Source organism: Ornithorhynchus anatinus, chromosome 1 (assembly GCF_004115215.2).
Source record: "Ornithorhynchus anatinus isolate Pmale09 chromosome 1, mOrnAna1.pri.v4, whole genome shotgun sequence".
Taxonomy (NCBI): Eukaryota; Metazoa; Chordata; class Mammalia; order Monotremata; family Ornithorhynchidae; genus Ornithorhynchus; species Ornithorhynchus anatinus.
Window position 1 is genome coordinate 58960967 of NC_041728.1, and position 19751 is coordinate 58980717.

General features: G+C 43.3%; 1 protein-coding gene across 2 annotated transcripts in view; it reads right to left on the reverse strand.

Moving 5' to 3' along the window:
• Positions 1–19751, reverse strand: part of BCL11B (BAF chromatin remodeling complex subunit BCL11B) — a 112845-nt gene that overhangs the window by 77263 nt on the left and 15831 nt on the right. The gene's annotated exons all lie outside the window — the stretch shown is intronic.

Sequence of the window (19751 nt, forward strand, 5' to 3'; positions counted from 1 at the left end):
ACAGATGTCTGTACATGTGAATTTTGAAGGAATATGGTTTCAAAGTCCAACAAGGGAGAAACTGGGAGTCAAGAAAGTAGTGATCCCTAGATTCACGTAAATAATTTGGGCCTGACCATTCCAACTGTTGAACTTAGTGCAGTGCTTAGAAATATAAGAAACTTCTTAGCTGAACGATTTCTGCCTATACAATCCATTTAGGCAGTGAACTCCTTCTGCTTCTTTGTTTCACACTGTTTCCACATAAGGCCCAGGGTTTGGACACACCTAACTGAAAAACAAAAAAAAAACGGTGATGGGCAGAAGGCTTATCATTGAACAACTTCTTCCCAGCCACCGCCTGCCTATCCGAGGCTGGTATTGCAATCAAGAGGCAGGAAAATAAAAAGTTCAGAGCAGGGCTGGCAAGTGTGGCCTTCCTTACTTCAAAAAGGGGTGCCATTCTAACTGAGAGTAGTGCCCAAGAGCCAAACCCCAGGAGGGTTGTGGGACCCAGGAAGGCCTGCACCCACCCTACTTTAAAGCAGAGGAAAAGAAAAATCAACCTCAAATCCTTGTGAAATAAAACACAAACTATATAGTTTGTGTCCTGGGAACACAAAATGTGCTGATTTCCACCCCAAACTGCAACTACAAGGAACACACATGGAACAATGAAGAAACCAGGTGACTATCCTGGGGACCTGCTCACTGCAGAAATCAACTCAAAAAGCATTCTGTCAGACTGAATCACTTTAAAAAAAATTTACTTTTTTGCTTAAATTGTCTAGCAAACTACCTGAACTTCTTGCTCTGTTTTGGTAGACAATTTTGCTCATAGTCTGCCTCAAAAGCATACCACTGACATTTAAAATGGTAAACTCCTCTGAATAAAGTACAGTTATATGAAAAATACAATCACCAGATTTCAGAAAAGCTCACCGCCCAGTAAATGAGAAAACAGAGGACACACTTCACCTTTTATGTACAATAAAACTCATTGGAGGGAATAAAAGAATTTGCATTATATTACAGTGGGTTTCTTCCTGCAGAGGCACATTTCCCTCAGGACTTGATTGGTGGTTTTTGAACCTGCAGTCTACATTTCCCATGACACTTTTATATCCCCAAATAAGAATGCTCAACTGACCTAATAATCCAAAAAGCACAGAATTCAGACCACGGGGCAAGATTTAATCCAACCAAGTCCCAGGCCACGGAGGAGTTACAAGCATGAAGCTTCAAGACTTACACAGGAATTTGAAATCCAGCAATTTTACAGATCAAGCTATCCTCTTGAGAAAATGCCAGAAGGAACCATTCTGGCAGGTCACACCAAAACAATGGAGTGACAAATTTGGGTCCTAGACTAGAGGCACATTCTGGCATCAGGATTCCCAGCTGGATAGTATCCAGAAACCAGCTGGCAAAAAAAAATACGAAGGTGTTATATTCCTAGAAGCCTCCCAAAATCCATCCAGCAAGGGGAGGCCAAACCGTTTTATGATCTGTGAATGCACTTAAATAAATAAAGGAGTAATGAGTAGTAGTGAGGATCCTGGAAAATTAAGGGAAGAAAATGATTCAGTGTAGCCAATAAAAGAAACATAAAGGAAGCCAGGGGCCTTGTGAGGAATTTATTACAACCATTCAGGTGTGAAACCATCAAATGAGGAATCCAAATCTCAGGTGCAGATTGCAGAAGTGGAGAGCTTAATGATAGCCCATCCAGTTTTACCTGGGCAGTAAAAGAAACTCCAATCAGAAAGAACAGACTTGCCCCTTGTGAAGGGAAGAAAAAAAAAAAAACATGGCTTCAAGAAGATGAGAAATGGTAAAAATGTTTCCAAATCAGTTAGCAAAGTAACTCGGGTTCTCAGTCATGGTCAGTGTTAAGGAAGCAATATCAAACTAACTCACCTCTAGTCCCGTGATAAAATAAAGACCTGTATCTTTTCAGTGGAAATCAGAAGATTCTAGATGCAACTCAATGCTTCATATCGACCTTGAACAACACTTTTTTTATGGCCTGGGATGTCAAGGCACTGATAAAAAAATTATTTAACAGGCCTACGATTACTTTCAACAAAGCAGGCCTCTTAACCCTAATTTTGTGAATTTAGTAGGCATTTGATATAGACATGATGTAAGTCTTCCTTACAGCTTGAAAGGAATAAAAATCACCAATTCTGTTTTCATGCAGCCACATCATAACCAAGCTTCTCACTTTTTATAGCATTTAATCCATTTTTAATCTTTTAACAAACTGATGCAGACTTAAAGTGTGTATACAACAGAAGTTGTAAAAATTAACACTTCACATTATTAATTTAATAAGGATTGTTAACACATTAACACTAGTAACATTATTCCTTAAGATTCAATATTGCCTTGCTCAGGACTTACGTTGCCACAGAGGTTTACATTCATTTGAGGTTTACACCACTATTTAATGTAATTAAAGAAACTGGCAGTGCAAACCTCAATGGAAATATCATTTCTATTGCAGAGTATTCCCATTAGAAACTGGGGGAAATCATAACACACTGCCTTGGATTTGATTTTAGTTTCTTTTCTTCTTCTACTTCTAAAATGGAGCTGATTTGCTACTCTAGTCCTAAGAAACTGAAATAGATAGTGCATTTTCAAGGCATGACTGGAATTTATAGATAATTGATTAGTTGACTGACCCAGCGATGAAAGTCTGTGGCACTGTGGTTCTCTGTCTGTTTTTAGATGCACAGAAACACCACATCTGAAGATCATTATAATTATGGCATTTGTCAAGTGCTTACTATGTGTCAAGCACTGTGTTCTAAGTGCTGGGGTAGATAAAAGCAAGGCATGTCTACAAGTCAAGGTTGTTGAGCTTTATTAGGAAGTCCACGGCCTTCCAAATCTGAGGCCTGAATTTAGGTGGGACAATTACTGCAGTAAGTGCTCAAGGGGCCTCAAAACGCAAAAGAAAAAATTCATCATGTGATTCTGAGCAGCATAGGACATTGGCTCGGGGGAAAGATTTAGGTCCCCATGAAGGAGACAGGTTCGGCTCTGACCCATTTCTGAGTGAAAAGCCATGGTTAAAGATCTGATCTGACCACGTTGAGACCTGAAAGCAACATTTCATTGCATTCCCCTGTTTCTGTCAATCTTCTAAAACTTTCATCATTACAAGTGGCCATTTCAGAGGAAAAACTGCTATACAATAAGTCTAAATCTTTCACGGCTGGCCTCGCGGAACTCTACCTTCCATTATATTTTCTTGTTCTGCAGGGTTGTTGTTTTCTTTTTTAAAGTGCATTTTAATACCCTTATTCTACAAACTAATTTCTTTGAAAAAAATATCAATGTCACTAAAAAAGTCACTGTGTTTTGCAATCCAGCAGCTTACTTGGCAGAGAGCACTCCTGGTTGGCATAATCCCCTCATTTGACAAAACTACTATTTCTGGGCATGCACTCAAAAACAGGTAGGAAGCAAATGCTGAGAAATAAGGAAGTAAAAACAGCCAACAGATTTTTCACTACCAAGAACGCCAAGAGTAAACATGATTTATTTAGCTGTGTTTAACGTGTCTCTTCTGCACTAGACTGCAGAAACCTGCTTGCATTTAGGATCGGGAAGGGACGGGCACAGCCCGGGGCAGGAGGGGGTTGCAGAGGGGGAGACGAGGGGGGAGAAGAGAAAATCCAATTCAGAGCTCCCGCGTACTTTCTCAATTGTTCAGCCACACAGTTTTATTGAGCACAAGGATTTTCTAACCCAAAATATATTCATGTGTCAGAAGAAAGCAGCACTAATCTGCTGATGATTAACAAGCTGCTGCTAAACAAAAGATGAAGGACCCAATTCATACAAACAATATTTACAGGGGCGTTACACGCTTTGGCCATAGATCTTGCTGAGGATTTTTTAAGCACGAACTGGGGACTTGCACAGAACCAGAGCCCCTATCTGAGATCCCACTTGGGTATGCCAGAGGAAAGGATGATAGTTCTGTGCTCCCAAATCTCAAATACGGGGACAATGCAACATTCTCTTTCGTGCTCCTGCAGAAGGGTTGATCACATGAGTGCCAGCGAAATTTACTTAGACCCTTATTCAATTAAGTAGCAGCAGACATCTTTTGGCTTTTTGCCTACAGCTGCAACTCTGCTGTGGCACCCAAGACAACTAGAGCATCAAGCACACTTCAACAGTCCAGTCAGCGCCGCAACCAACAGTGAGCTATCAGAAAGGTCCTACTTTTGAGGAAGAGATTTTAGTCTAAAAAAGACCCACAGACCCTATCTGGGGGGGATGAGGGGACTGCCTGTGCCGGGGGAATGACTGGTGAAAGGAAACGTGAAAGAGAATTCAAAATACAGAGATTCATTCAGAATGATTAAAAGAGAGTAGTCCGGGAACAAGAGGATGAGAAAGAGTTTTTTAAATTGGTGTTATCGCAGTATGAGACTTTTTAGATGAAAATACCACTCAACACATTTACAGAAACTAATACCATGGATTTAGACAATGCCGATATAATATCTAATCACGTTTTACAAATGTAAGACAGAGGTTCATCATGATGTTCTTGGGCTGATATTTCTTTTTCAAAAGGTGCCGGTTCAACTGTGTCCAATGTGTGGGATTAATCTAACCTGGTAAAGGCCGATTTCTCCGGCAGGGGCGGAACGGGGAGAGGTTCAAAGGTCAAAGCAGAACTGTACTTTCTCTTGACGGTGTTATTCCCTAGTCCAAGAGAATGTCCCTGTTCCTTTTGGGAAAAACAGGCACTGAATTAAGCATGAGTTTCTCCAACTGTCCCAAATCGCTCTTTAGCCAGCTCTCCTCGGGGAGAATCGTGGGGGAGGGGGAGCTGTGGCAAAAGATGTCACTCACAGGAGTAGCCTTCCTCAGCTGGCTCTCTAAGTCAGTTCAAGCAAATTTGTTCACAATGGCTTACTATTCAGAACTCAGTTCTGAAGTTGTTTTCTCTTTTTTAGAGAAAATAATCCTAATCCTTTATAAAAAGTGGATGGACACCTAAGTATTAGACAGAAGAGTCCTAATCAGAGGAGAAAGGGGCAATTTTTATTAGCATATCTGCATTAATTTAAACCATTAAAGCAGCTTCTAATCAGAAAAAATGGCAAATAAAACCGGGGCAAGGAACATCTTTTTTCCTTAGGTAAGACTAAAATTTCATTCGACTTGTATTTGTCATCAGATGTGACACTCCATAAAATTGGAAATTTGCTATCTTTCACCACTAAAAAACACCCCATCCTGATTTCTGCAATACGTTTAGAACTTTTAATATTACAAGTATTATATTACATAATATGTTTGACTTTCACAGAGCCTGGTGACCGCTCTGATGGTCCCATTTTATTAGTGAAGAAACTGAGGGGCAGAGATAAAGTGAACGGGGTGGGGAAACTAGAGAAGAGTTTATCCCATTAGCCGCAAACACATGCAGGTCAATTAAATCATCCCGAATAGGGGGAATCCTTCCATTCAGGCACATTAAAAATGTTCACAGAAGCTGTGACGGGCATCGATATTTCAGAAAGACTGACCCCTAAAACACAAAGTTCCTTGCTTGCTGAATGAATTGTATATCATCTGATAGACAACCCTGAGATCTGGCCACCTCTTTATCCACAGATCAGATTCAGCAAATGCTCTCTCAGGCAGCGGTCCACAACCACCACACTGCACCATGCTTTAACCAAAATCTAGAGGGAGCAATTGGGAGGCACTCTTATCATTGTTGGGTCATCAAAATAAAGAAACCAGAGATGATAAATTGGCTTCATCCTCAATACCACGTTCGAATTTAGCAGAGCACAGAGAGTTGCTCCTACTGCCTCCAAGAGCCTAAAAAAGTGCATCACCCTAAGTGTTGATTGCTGAAAAATGAGATGAGGGAAAGGTTTTAAAAAAAATATTTGTGTTTTATCTTCTTCTTCTGCAAAGGGATACGGGGATACGAACATTCATCAAACACTATAGGCTGCCTTTTTGTCTTGAACAATTATGAGTTCAGTTTTGTGATCTTTAGCCATATTTACAGATATTCAAAGGCAGATTCTATCTTGTTAGATTATTATAAATAGGACCCTGGGGAATCAACACACAGGCTTGGACAGATGTGAAAACCTTCTCAGGGCTGCGTATGTGTTTTAAGTTTCCAGTGCTGAAATTATAAGCGTTGTATAAGAAGAAAAAAAAAGTGAGAGAAAAGCCCTTCAGAAATTTCCCAGATCCACCAGCTACCAGAGTTCAGTTTTGCTAAACCAAATATTTAGATTTTAACTATTCCCTCAATAAACCAAAAAGTAGCACTCATATACATTTCAGGTTTGTGATCACCAAAACAGTGCGAACAACTATTTCTGGTTATGAATCACGAAAATTAAAAAAAAAATACAACCTTGTTCTTTTTTAGCAAATCCATTCTGTCTGGTTCAGACTTGTTCCTCAATAATATAAAATAGAGACATGGTACAACCCAGACTGAAGGAGCTGTCACACCGAAGGTAAACTTTTAATCTTCTATAGGCAAACAGCATACATTTTTATTTCCTGAGTAACAGCTTGGAGAAATGTTTGAACAAGAAATTAAGAGCTTTGTGGTAGACGCATTCATAGCTAGAGTCAGACAACTACTGGGTTTTTTGGGTCTTCAAGGGTCTATTGGAGTTCTTTAAACAACAATTTGCGGCAGATTTTTAAGTAGCAAAAATAAAAAAACAAAAAGATCTTTAGCAAGGTGACCATTTGCATACCAATTCTTTTTTGGCTTTATTGTAAAAGAAGTAAGGGCCGGAGGGCAAAACTGACATTAATTCCCTGTAATTCCGCAGGGGTCTTTGTCCAAAGCTCTAGAGGGCTCAATTCCCACACAATTGGGGGAACACTTTTGTCCTGGAGTGTTTTTAAAGTCCCAACCAAGGATTTCCCTCAAGAAAACAGCCTCCTCTCATTCTCCTCTCCCTCTCCGCCTTCCATCGTCCACAAAAAAGAACTTCGGGACACAACTCCCATCTCAAACATCATACACACAGACACACAGACACACACATGCACACTCTCGCTCCCGCAGAAGCAGGCGGGGGTGGAAGGGAGGGGGAAGGGATTTTGTGAATGGGGATGGGGGAAGAATGTAAACCAGACTCTGTGTGTCTTAAGCTCTCCTTCCCTTTACAGGAGAAGTTATCCGGGCCTCTGCCGGGAGGATGAGCAGATACTCTCAGTTTTCCCACAAAAGGGGACATGTGGCAGCAAGGAAAATGGAAACAAAGGGAAAGAGGAGAAGGGACAAGAGGGGCCGGGGGGGGGGGGGGGGAGGAAAGGGAAGATTAGAGGGGAGGGAGGCAGCCCCTGACCCTAATACTATTTGTGATATTTGTTAAACACTTCCTAAATGCCCAGCACTGTATTAGGAGCTGGAGGGATTCCCTATCCTAGATTTCCAGCTCCATCCCTCTGTACCTGGGAACTCCCCACTCGAGTGCCTGGAAACCTCACCCCATCCCCATCTCTGGCCACAGTAACACAAACTGATGTTGGAGGTTGGGGGGGGGGGGGGGGGGGATAAAATGGGTTGCCCCGATGGCGGTTTGGGACACACATTTTAAGAGGGAGATGAGGGGAGAAGAAAAAGGGGCTACAAGATGGGGAAAATAGGTTGTGAAGGAGGTGGGGTCTGGGGATAAGTAGAGGAAGGTATCTTTCACATCGGAAAATTCATCTTGGGTACGTAGAGCCTCCTGCTGCTCCTCCTCCCTCCCACCAACTGACCTGGCCAAAAAGAAATACCTGGGGGTAGAGATGTAGCAGATCTTCACCTCCACAGCAGTTTATCAGCTCCCCAAGCCCCCCACCCACCTCCCTCCAAGCTATACCCCATTTTCTATCCTCTCCACACCTCGAGCTTCTAAAATAGAAACAAATCCGGGACGAGATACTAAAGCAATTTAAAACACACTTGTTCTGCACTTTCCCACTCCCTGAAAAAAAACCATGCAAACCGCTCAAGAGGAAATAAGGGAGCAAGACTTGAACAGCCTCTTTCCCCAGCTACTCAGGGAGAGGGGGAAAAAGGGGAGTGGGAGGTTAGGGCAGACGAGGCCTGCGCTGCAAGGGGAGGGAGAGTGGGGAACTGTCAGAGTAGGGAAGAAAGAAGGCAAACATTCATTCAAAGGCCAGACACACTGACCAAGGTCAGCTGCAAGGCACGCAGCCCCTACGGCAGCTGGGCAATTATGCCCAAATTATGCATGGAACTGAAATTCCCCCAAATCTGCATGACGGGGCTGGACACGAGGCGCAAGGAAAGCAGGAAGGAGGTGTCTAATGATTTTAATTGCTCTGTGTGTTTCTAAAGGCTGGATTTAGATGCTCTCTAGTTAGAAAAGCTCCGCCGCTGTCTGCAAGGGAAAAGGGGGGCCACATTTTTCAGATAAAGGACCTTAATGAGAGAGCGCCGGGGAGGCGCGTTAGGATAAGTGCTGCTATGATCAAAAGGTGAGAGGGGATGGGAAGTAAAATGCGGCTGAATCGTGTTTGGGAAGGGAAAGTACAGACATACACACATACACGCACGTTGCACAGATCCATTCGTTCAGGTGGCTGGCTGGAAAGGGCAGGGAATGCATCTGTTCATTACACTGTACTCTCCCATGCGTTTAGTACAGTGCTCTGCACACAGTCGGTGGCTCAATAAATAGGCCTGAGCGAAGGACCGAATGATGTCGACCCTCCTCTAAGAGTCCCTCCGGGGTTCCAAAAGGGATGTGGCTCGCCGAGGGGGGCTTTGTGATGTCAATCGCCGCTGGGCGCTTACTATGTGCAGAGCATTGTGCTAAGCGTTCAGAGGGGCTCCAGGCAAGAGGATGAAGCAGCCACGTTCGCTGCCCCTAACGATGCTCATCCAAAACGCATCCCTCTCCACACTCCCTCCCCGCATTTAGAGAAGCGTTGTGGTTTAGTGGAAAGAGCCCGGGCCTGGGAGTCAGAGGGCGTGGGTTCTAATCCCGGCTCCTCCACTTGTCTGCTGTGTGACCTTGGGCAAGTCGTTTCACTTCCTCTGTGCCTGTTGGCTGTAAAAATGGGGATTAAAAAATGTGAGCCCCAGGTGGGGCAATGTGATGACCCTGGATCTACCCCAGCGCTTGGAACAGTGCTTAGCACATACCATAGAGAAGCAGCGTGGCTCAGTGGAAAGAACCTGGGCTTGGGAGTCAGAGGTCACGGGTTCTAATCCCGGCTCCTCCGCTTGCCAGCTGTGTGACTTTGGGCAAGTCCCTTAACTTCTCTGTGCCTCAGTTACCTCATCTGTAAAAATGGGGATTAAAACTGTGAGCCCCACGTGGGTCAACCTGATCACTTTATATCCCCCAGCTCTTAGAAGACTGCTTTGCACATAGTAAGCGCTTAACAAATACCACTATTATCATTATTTGGGGCTGGGGGCCGTCCGGGGTGGGGAGGAATTGCGGGGCTGGGAAGTGGGGGGTCAGCACCCCCCCCCCAGCCTGGGCCTGCATCCCTCTCTCTCCCTCCCCCAGCCCCCAAGGATGGCCGGCCCCTCGGGGGTTAAGCATCTCCCGGGAAAGGCCTTGAGCGACACAAACGTTGGCTGGGGAAAGTCCCTTCCCTACCAGCAAGGCCACCGACACCGACCAAAAAAAAAAAGGAAAAACTACGTTTTTGTTTTCATTCCATCGCTGGGATTTCCGAGGGGAGCTCTGGAGTTGTGAGCGCACCCTCTCCCTGGAGACCCCACCCACTTTTCCCCCCCTTTTTTTAAAAAAAACCCTATTTAGTAGTAGGGTATCATAGGGTGTCATCTCTCTTCAGCCCCCATCCACTTTTTCCACTTTTTTTAAAAAAGAACCTATTTAGTAGTAGGGTATCATCTCCCTTGAGACCCCCTCCCACTTTTTCCCCTTTTTTAAAAACAAAAAACCTTTTTAGTAATAGGGTATCATAAAGTGTCATCTCCCTTTAGACCTCACCCATTTTTTCCCCTTTTAAAAAAAAAACCTATTTAGTAGTAGGGTATATAGGGTATCATCTCCCCTGAGACCCCACCCACGTTTTCCCCTTTAAAACAAAACAAAAAACGATTTAGTAGTAGTATTGTATCATCTCCCCGAGACCCCACTCACTTTGTCCCCTTTTTTAAAAAAAACCTATTTAGTAGTAGTAGTGGTGCATTCTCTCCCCCGAGACCCCACCCACTTTTTCCCCCTTTAAAAAAAAAATTGGTAGCCCATCATCTCCCTGGAGACCCCACCCACTTTTCCCTTAAAAAAAAAAATTAGTAGTAGCGCAACCTAATCTTGGAGTCCCCACCCAATTTTTCTCTTTAAAACTACTATTTGGTGGCAACGCATCAAATGTCCGCGGACCCCACCCACAGTTTCCCTTAAAAAAAAAACTAGTTGTAGCACATCATCTCCCTGGAGACCCCACCCTATTTTTCCCTTTAAAAAAAACTACTTAGCAGTAGCGCACTAAACGGCCGCAGACCCCCCCACCCACTTTTTCCCTTTAAAAAAAACTAGTATAGCAGTAGCACATCATCTCCCTGGAGACGCACGTCAATTCCCTGGAGGGCCCCCCCCCCCAATTTTTCCCTTTTAAAAAAAACTAGTAGTGGAGCACCAAATGTCTAAAGACCTCATCTGCTTTTTTCCCTTTAAAAAAAGCTAGTAGTAGCGCGCCAACTGTCCGGAGACCCCACCCACTTTCTCCCTTTGGGGGGGGAAAAAGAAGAAAAAACGTATTAGGTAAAGAGTCCTCCTACGGCAATTCACCAATTAGCCTTCGGAAAGGTGGAAAGGCTCCTGTGCAAAGACGGGCAAACATACACACACACAAACTCACTTCTCCAATCATGTTTGCAGTGAGCTCTGTTGTAACTCGGGCTGGGTCTCCTGGGTTCCCTCTGACCTACCTCCCTCACACCCTGTTTCGAGCCCCTTCCCCTTCTCTACTGCAATCTTCACTCTCCCACGGTAAAGAAAGCTGGACATGTCTCCAGAATCGCATCAAAGCCTCAAAGTCTAAATCCATCGCCACCTCCCAACCCTGAAGACCAAGACGTGAACAACTGTCAGCCAAACTGGTGTCTTAGACTATTTGGGGAGAGGGGATCGGCACGTTCCTAAATCCAAGGCAAGATCCTCAAACCGTCTTGTTAACAGTTGTGGCGTCAGCAGGAAAGAAGTCTTTCCCTGGGGTCTCCCAACCATTGGGTACCGACCAGCCAACTAAACCCAGTCTCCTGCCTCTCCACCTCACAGCCCTGCAAAATGCACGATGGCCAAGGGGAAATCACCTTCGGAGAAAGGGGAGAGGGTGGATTTCTCTTTCTTTTGCACCCTGACTCACAGGTTGAAATAATTACTGGTACATCTTATACTCCCCAGGGTGCGATGCTGCTGCCAAAAAACAGGAAGGAAATAATACTTATGAGGTGGCCTGTCCGTGTTTTCATGGAAAAAAAAAATTCTACCAATTGCGGCTGGGAAGCAGTATTATTTGGCTTACCTTGTTCTCACATGCACACCTATGCCTGGTTGACCCTCATCCTACCACATTACCTAGTAGTAATAGATTTTATTAAGGGTCTACCACGTGTGAAACACTGTACTAAAATGCCAGGAATGACCATCTCCGAGAAAATTTGATTCAATCCTGTCCCTCTGTGGCTCTAGATGGTTTTAAGACCCCACTCTGAACAAAAAATGGAGGTCTCACATATTTTATTTCTGGTCCATATTTTCAGGTGTTTGATGCCAAATTATTTTGAGACACAGGGAGGGGAATAGAAGCCTCAATTTATTAAGGTAGACCTGGACACACATTGTTATAAGGAGGAATCCTCAAATTACTTTGAACTTGGGGGAGAAAAGAACGTTTGCAAGTAATGTCAATTTCCTCCAATGCATGCTTGCAAAAGAAGTCCTAACATCCCTATCTTTTCTTTTATCCTACGTTCCCTTAATTGTAAAAAGTATTCCATACCACTTAATTTGTAGCAATTTCAGGAGCATATGTTTTGAAAGTAAAGATGCCGTATGTACTTCTTTCCCCTTCATCATAGCAAAAATCAGGTCACAAAAGAAAATTCAGTACTGTCCTCACGGTGACTAAAGATGCCTCAGCTATATTTTCCATTATTATTATTGCTTTTATTTTTCTAATGTGCCTTCACACATCACATTTCATCTGTGCCAACAGCAGCTCTGTGAAGCTGAAAGAAGCAGATATTATTTTCCCCATTTTACAGATGAGGAAACTGAGGACCAGAGAGACTAAGTGACTTGTCAGGGGTCACACAGCAAGACCAGTGGCAGAAGTGAGATTAGAATTTAAGTGCCTTGACCCCGAAACCTGTGCTCTCTCCAGTAAAACTCTCCCAGCTCAAATCCGTCTCTCTGGTATCAACAGTGCTTATCTCCTTATTTATTTTAAACATTAGGATGAGAACAATTACCCCAGAAGGTGAGTTTGGGTTTGGAGTGATTTTTTTTTCTTTTCTCAACTGTCTGAACCACTCACGAGGCAAAGAGTTTCACAATAAACCCTTTTCAGAAAGGCAATAAGAATTAGCATCTCAAGCTTTCCTAGAGCCCAGCCTAAAAACGAACACTTCTAAAGCCATCATCAATCAATCTCAATCAATGGTATTTACTGAATGCTTACTATGGGCAGAGAATTGTACTAAGCACTTGGAAGAGTACAATACAACAGAGTTGGTACACATGTTCCCTGCCCACAACAAGCTTAAAGACTGGAGGAGGAGGCAATCATGCCAAAATGCTTCCAGAAAGGTGTGGTAAACTCAAGAAAGTGGGGAAACTAAAGAGAGGTGGGGGGGGGGGGCAAGAAAGGATGGGAGGGAACGGGTGAGGAGACAAGAAGAACAAAGCTTCCCTGATAAGCAGGTTCCTAGGATTCCTTCTCCTTTAGAAATATTCTGCACATATTCAAAATGAGAAATGTTTTTGTCATAGAAGCTTGTGTTTAAAAGCAACCTTTAATGCTTTAAAAGGCATAGTTGTCCAAGTCACAATGCATACATTCAAGGCTCCCAGACGTGCAGGCGTTTTTATGTGTGTGTTTGTCTTAGGTGGGTGTCCATGTGTGTGTTTATGTTTGCTCCCTCGTATGCACATCTTTGGATTGTTTACCTTTGTGGGTGACTGTGTAACCTATGTGTGTGCTTGACTCTACACGGACCTCTAGCACTATACTCAATTCCTTAGCCCTGAAGTCTCAAGCTGAGGCTCGTCCGTCTTTCCTGACGGGAGAGTCTATCACCATCATTAGAGTGCTTTCGTTACTGTTGGATTTCTTTTGGAATCACAGGGACACTCTGGTAATGCTCTTTCTCTTTATCTAAAACACTCATCTTCTCCCTGGCACCGACTCAAGGGTGAAAGCCATTCACATAATTTGTGCCCGGCCGCCAATGTCCTCTTACCGTAGGCGGAGGCTCAGACAAGTATTCGCCTCAGCAGCGCTACGTCAGAAAGAGTAAGTTGCTCATAAGATAACTATCCCACCACCACCCGGGCCTCCACCCTACCTAATTCTTTAACCCCTAAAGGGATGACTTCTTTGTTGGGTTTGGACACAAAAGCTCGTTATGTGTGCTCAATCTGGAATGAACCCGGAGCACTGAGGCCAAGTCAGGCGAAGGGCTGCAGTGCGGTTCCCAGCAGAGGAAGACGATGAAGTAGTCTGCCTCTGTCGGTCTGCATTTCAAAACCCGATGCTAACAGTAAAGGCAAGCTGTTTTAAAAACTGCAGAGTCAGTGGGACCCGGGGATGGACGGAAACGGCTTTATGGTAAACGAGGTTTTCGAAGTTCCACTAACCGGTAGTTGGGCCCTGTCCTCTTTTCTCTTCTACCTCTTCCTGGGGCACCGCCAGACAGGCCAGACTATAACCCAGGGCAAGGACTGCTTGCCAATAGGTGGGCCACGAGATTTGTTCAAATAAGTTTCAGAGCTAAAATATTTGCCTGGCTATGCCCCTGTTCCCCACAGACACCCCTAAACTGGGCTAGTTTTGTGAGAGATATGCTTCAATAAGAAATCCCCAAATCCATTTCCCTCCCAATGATCTGAGGATTTCAATCCGGATGTGCTGACCCAATTCCAAGAACTTGAGCTGGAACCCCTAACACTAATTATGGTATTAATCAGAGGATTAATCAGATCAATCAGTGGTATCTACTGAGCGCTTTCTGTGTACTAAGGGCTTAACGCTATATTAGGAAACCGTCAAATGTCTGATTAAAACTAGAATCAACTACTAACCACTTATATACACTTCTATTACACAGGGGTTGTATTTTTACACAATGCCTCATTTAGAAAAACTCACATTCTACTATTCACGCCATCTCCAAGCCGAGTGCTCGTGCCCAACCTATTTTTCTAACGCCACTGTTTCCATACACACACATGTTGTCGGAGGAACAATCCCTAACACTGCTGTCACAATCTAGCCCAAACCCACAGTGAAAACATACATTCTGGCAGAACTGCATTGTATTCTCATACCATACGGAGCAAGCAGGAGACTAGTTCACTCAGCGCACTGAATTATTTAAAAAAAAAATCTTTGTCTCCTTATCCTTCTGTCCCCCTTCTCCCCATCTTTCATCCCCCTTGTTCCTCTTTGGGAAAAGTGTGGTTATACCAATCGTGCAAATTAGCGAAGGCCACAGATCCGAGACCTAAAAGAAATCACACTAGAAAGGCATAATATTCTTAATAAATATGGAAAAGGCTACCCACAGCTCTAGACTTGTGCTTAACTGGGTGACCGGGATGTTTATCTGGTTCCAAATTTCTGTTATCAAGCCTGGGACCTGGGTACAGTGTGGGGGTCAGCTGATGAAAACTTTCTAGGCCAAAAGACATTTGCGAACCTACTTCCTAAAACAAAGGGCCTGGTAGGTAGCACCTCCAGGTCTCATCATGTGTTACCTTAGTTTTGTTTGATGGCAATTGCATACTTCTTCTCCAACTGCTTTTTCTCCTCCCATATGAGCTTCAAATTTAAACCGAGTCCACTACAAACAGTAATAATAATTAGTTGCCACGATTCAAGAATTGTGAATAGAGAAGCAGCATGGCTTAGTGGAAAGAGCACAGCCTTGGGAGTCAGAGGTTGTGGGTTCTAATTCCAACTCCACCACTTGCCAGCTGTGTGACTTTGGGCAAGTCACTTAACTTCTCTGCGCCTCAGTTACCTCATCTGTAAAATGGGGATACAAGACTGTGAGCCCCAAGTGGGACAACCTGATAACCTTGTATCTATCCCAGCACTTAGAGCAATGCTTGGCACATAGTAAGCACTTAACAAATGCAATTATTATTATTATTCAAGGAAAATAATCCATTACAAGAAGTTACACAAGGTTCATGGATTTAACCAATTTTAATTTTGAGGGAAAATAGCCACTCTAAATATATCATATTTTCTTATTTCATGGCAACCTGTAGTCACGTTTATCTCTCATTTCCAGCACTTATCTCGCTGGATGCTTTACTACTGAAAAAAGTCCCCAACAAACATTTATGGAGGAGGGTTTGCAGCATTTAATCCTGCAGCTGACAAGAAACCCTATCCTTCCAGCACATTTAGTTCAACGACATAATGTTCAGTGTTTAGTGCTGGTAGCCTTCCCTATATACTCAGAATTCAAATCAAACCATTGCTAGAAACAGCATATAAAGTCACTCTACTGTCCAGATGAATTTCCACTAATGGTTCCATATCACGTCTCAGAACTGTTTACAATAGTTCCAAATGAAGACCTGGAGGCTAGCACACAGAGTAAAGATCAGAAAAGAAACCTATAGCCTCCTCCGTGTGTTAGGATAAGCTGTTTACTGTCACCAAAGGCCTTGCATTCTAAGTAAAGGACATTTCAGAAAACGTTAAAGTCACGATTGGCAATCACTGACTAATTCACACTGCTACAGTTTCAGGTATCGTACCCTCCCAAGCACTCAGTACAGCTCTGGGCACACAGAAAGCACTCAATAAATACCACTGATTGATGAACTGAGTAACGGACCGATGAGACTTCGCAGAAAATAAAGAGGCCCGTGATCAAAGTACTTTGATAGAACATTAAATCTCGGGGAGATCTCTCTGAGTTCAAACTGAAGATTTTTATTTCTGCTTTCTCTGGCCCTAAAGTAGCCACTCAGCCCTCGATGAATGGGAGTGGTAAATAATTCTCTCAGGAGAACCTGAAAACCCAATTCTGATGGAAAAGTCAAAATGGGCCTAACAACCTACCCTTAAAAACCTCCAGTCCGACTGTTCTTCAACTATTCACCTACTTTTTCCAAAGCTCTGGCTCCCCTTCAAGAATCCTTTAGGACGTTCTGGCAGATGCCACCAGTAATGATGATTAAGAAGGCACTGCTGAGGGGGCTCGGCACTGCAGAGCCAGATCTGACTTCATATGGAGGCTTGGACTGAGGAAAGTGGCCAGAGAGATTCCAAAACAATCATGCCTGAAGAGCTCTCGGTGAACTAAATCCAAGCTTAGGCTGGCGGCAAGGCAAATTCAGGGGGGTCCTGGATGCCATTGCTCTGCCTTTTTTATTTTCATCTACATAGGCCCCTGGATGACAACGTCACCATGACTAGCATCTTCTTTGAAGACAAAGGACATCTATATATTACCTCTTCCTCAGATTCCATTCCCTCAACAACCCTTCTTTTAACTGGGTCGGCTGAGAAAAATGGATGCCTGCGGAGCAGTAAACCAAACTTTCTCAAACATAAACCTTCCCCAAATATCATTCTCATTGAAAAAGAATTAAAACCTCACCAGAACCGTTCTTAAAAACCTCTCTACGAGACAGTCTGTCTTGGACCTACCCCAGCACTTAATACAGTGCTTGGTCCATGGTGAGGGATTAACAAATATTAGTTGTTATTATTGTTGTTATCATCATCATCATCACGATGCGGTGGCAACAGCGGGTACGAGGGCGAAGCAAACTTTTACTACTGAACCTCGAGATGCTAGACTTACTCCGCAACTCCGCTCCGGGTGAGGAAGGTCACACACACCGTTCCTGACCAACAGAAGGTCCGGGGCCTTGACAAAAGAGTCAAGAAAGAGGGGCTGAACCTTCAAACGGGCAACGGCCGGAGCAGCTCAGGCAGTAGGAGGCAGCCCAGCGGCAGCACATTTTTCAGGAAGCCAATGCAGCAAGCTTCTGTGATTTCTGGTCTCCCTCTTAAAAAATAAAGACTCAATTATCTTTGAACAGCTTGCTTTACACATGAATTGACACATTTATTTTACAATAAATAACTGAAAGTTATCTGGGTTTCCTTTACTGTTAATCTACACAAAGAAATAATAAACAGGCCTTGTCTACAAAAATGCAACTACTGCAGTCCTCAGAATTCAATTAAGCTAAAATAATTAATGCTTCCACCATATTAAATTACTTTTCACATTTGGACCACTGAAATTTTTCTACTTTAATCTCTCCTTTCTATTAAATCCAAAAAAAAAAACCAACTTTGTTCCAAAATGGGGAGCAAAAGAAAGAGGAAAAGAGCATGGTTTGCTGTTAAAATGTAATGGTCTTCTTTAGCTGACACAGCATGTAGCTTGTTTGGCACCTTTGATTAAAATAACATTTTAAATGCTTTGAACAAACATATCTCTCTATACTGCTAAAGGATTATTTTACATATTTCTTTTGAAAAAAAGAAATCTATTCTTCCTGTCACAGTACAGAGAAGCCAAGAATATCTTTCGTCACATATCAAGTGAAAATACTGTAGGCTGTAGCATTATTATGACCCAAAAGTTAGGGGCTAGGAGAAAAATCTGCCTTAGAGATTAACTTTGCCTTTTATGAAATCATATTTAGTTGCTCTTTTTAAACAAATCTAACAACAATGATCCACAGCCTCTCACTGGGAAATACCTTTAATGTTAAATTGAAAATTCCAATTTTTTATTTTTTTGGGTTAATGCAAAAAGCTTTTCTTTTGAAATATAAATAAAGGGCTTGGTATAGCCCACTAAAGACTACCCAATGAATGATTTCTGTGGGTTTTTCATGGCTACTCACCCCAGCTATAATTTCAGGCTTTTATACTACTATTGAAAACCATTTCTTTGCTATTATAAAGAAACACAAGAAATAATAAGATGAAAAAGGCCCTGCACCTTTTTAATCTAACCATCTTCTCTCCAAAGAAGCACATATCATTGTCATATTCTCTAGAATATTTCCATGTATAGGATATGCTTAAAGAACCCAAATCAAAATAACTTATTTTACTTTGGTATTTTTTTTTAACTTCTAATGCTTGCTGATTTCGGGTGTGTTCTACCTGGATAAGACAGAGGGAGATGAACAGCTCTTTTCCTTATGAGAATCAATCCTTCTCCTTCCCCCTAAGCAGATCTTCCACAAGTCAAAGCAGGTGCTCTGGCTTTTCCATGTTCTCGCTAAAGAACAACCAAAACTCACTTGGCAACAACGAAATCCTGAATGGGGATTTAAAGTAATGACTTGGGGGTTCTCACCTTTTGGTGCATCACCCCTTAATCACCCTAACTCCCCCTCCCTTCTACGTCATCTATGCACTTGGCTCTGAACCCTCTGGGCATTTGGTATTCACCCCACCTTCAGCCCCAAAACACTTTTGTACATATCCGTCCTTATTTATTCATATTAATGCTTGTCTCCCCCTCTAGACTGTACGCTCATTGAGAGCAGGGAACGTGTCTATCAACTCTGTTGTATTGTACTCTCCCAAGTGCTTAGTACAGTGTTCCGCACACAGTCAGCGCTCAATAAATACCATTTATTGATTGGTTAATAATACCTTTTCTCCCTCCCCCTTAGGCAGGGACTGTGTTTAACCTGACGATCTTGTTTCTACCCCAGCGCTTAGTACGATGCTTGGCACACAGTAAGAACTGGACAAATACCGCCATTATTATGAACGATGGAATGGAGACTGTAGAAGGAACACCGACCCATATCACAGCTCCAACGGAAAGAAGGTAGCAATTCGTCAGAAACTGTAAGTGGAGAGAGGACCTTAATCACGATAACTCATTAGTTTAACCCCTCTAATGCCCACTGAACGTCCCCCTGCTCCCAGAAAAAGATGCTATCTGTTCTCCCAAAGCAGGTGGCCAATGTTCCTAGGCCTTTTCTCACATATGTGTGTTGGGAAGCACGGGGCTGGAGTCAGAAGGTCATGGGTTCTAGCCCCAGCTCCACCATTTGTCTGCTGTGTGGCCTCAGGCAAGTCACTTCACTTCTCTGCACCTCAGTTACCTCATCTGTAAAATGGGGATTAAAACCGTGAGCCCCACGTGGAACAACCTGATCACCTTGTATCCCCCCAGTGCTTAGAACAGTGCTTTGCACATAGTAAGCACTTAACAAATACCAACATTATTATTACCTCATCTGTAAAATGGGGATTGAGACTGTGAGCTCCATGTGGGACAGGGACTGTGTCCACCCCAGCACTTAGTACAGTGCCTGGCACATAGTAAGCGCTCAAAAAATACCACAATTATTATTAAAGGCTCAGGATTTGTGCAGGGTCTATGCTATGCTGCAGAGCCTTGGAGAGGTTGTTCTACTTTCAAAGGAAAGTGAAGACTCTGCAGGGAGGGAGGCTGGAAGGCAGGGCAGGCAGAGGCCCTACTCTAGATCTTCACTGGTCCACATGGTAGGATC